The sequence below is a fragment of the Harmonia axyridis genome, chromosome X (genome assembly GCF_914767665.1).
Source record: "Harmonia axyridis chromosome X, icHarAxyr1.1, whole genome shotgun sequence".
Lineage (NCBI taxonomy): Eukaryota > Metazoa > Arthropoda > Insecta > Coleoptera > Coccinellidae > Harmonia > Harmonia axyridis.
The window spans coordinates 32,509,989-32,511,365 of record NC_059508.1 but is presented as its reverse complement, the minus strand read 5'-3'; positions in this window follow the sequence as shown (position 1 = coordinate 32,511,365).

Genomic DNA, 1,377 nt, shown 5'->3' with positions numbered 1-1,377 from the left:
AATCGGAAGCGAAAGAGGTTGCGGAAGGCTCGAACTCAACGGGCCGCACCCGAGGTAGTTGACCGGTTGGCAGCCGAGGCTGGGCATGCCAACACCGTGTATGTCAGGACGATCAGAAAGGCTAAGATGGAGCATTGGCGGAGTTTCCTAGGAAAGGAAACAGAACGGGGTCCTTGGACAATGGGTTATCGGGTGGTGACGGAACGCGTTTCGGCTCCACCTGTGATCTCAACGGTCAAGGACCAAAATGGGGCGTACACATCAACTTGGGAAACCACAGTTGATGCTATATTTCAAAGGCTTATGCCATTAGACACGGAGCTCTCAGACTCCATTGCACAGTCAGCAGTACGTAACGAGACAAGAAACCGCGCGTCTAACACGTCAGAGCTCTCTCCTCCCTTAGATGTGGAAGAGATAGAGAGAGCCCTTAGTAATACCAAAAACGCATGTGCACCTGGCCCAGACATGATATCAGGGTTCATCCTGAAGAGAGTCTGGGTTACTCATCCGGAGATTTTACTCAGTCTGTACAATTCATGTATCAGACTACAACACTTCCCCCGGGCCTGGAAGAAGGGGAAAATTTGCTTATTATTAAAATCAAAAGAGAAACCGCCTGACGATCCAAAGTCATACCGTCCGGTATGTCTTTTAAATGAGATGGGAAAGTTACTAGAGAGACTGATACTAGCACGCATCAGTCCGCGCTATAAGTTGTCTGGGCAGGAATCGGATAATCAATACGGTTTCCGACCTGGGAGGTCAACTGAAGATGCCATTCGGCGAGTCGTCGACTATGTTAAGCAATCAGAAAAACCCTACACGGCGGGCCTATTTGCTGACATAGAAGGCGCATTCGACAATATGTGGTGGCCATCGGTATTACGGAGACTTCGGGTCTCCATACCAGGCTCCCCATATACCCGAATTCTTGAGTCGTACCTGTCTGACAGGAGCATCTACTTCTCTCAAGGAGGTAAGTGTTTCAGCCGGATAGTCAACAGGGGTTGTCCACAGGGATCGGTCCTCGGGCCATTTTTGTGGAACCTTCTCCTAGACGAGCTCTTGCTAGAATTGTCTGTTATGCCTGGCCTGTCCCTCGCATACGCTGACGATTTAGCAATCTTGGTACGCGCGGGAAGTCGTAAAGAACTAGAAGCCTCTCTAGAACAATACGCTTCCAAAATAGAAGAATGGCTGTCCGAGAACAAGCTGGCTTTATCCCTAAGGAAAACTCACGCAGTTCTTCTGGAAGGAAAGCTAAGTAAATCGCGTCCACCCATAGTGAGGCTCTCCGGAGGCAATCTTAGGTGGACCGATAGAACTGTGTACCTAGGCATCCACTTGGATACAGGTCTGACCTTTATCCCGCAT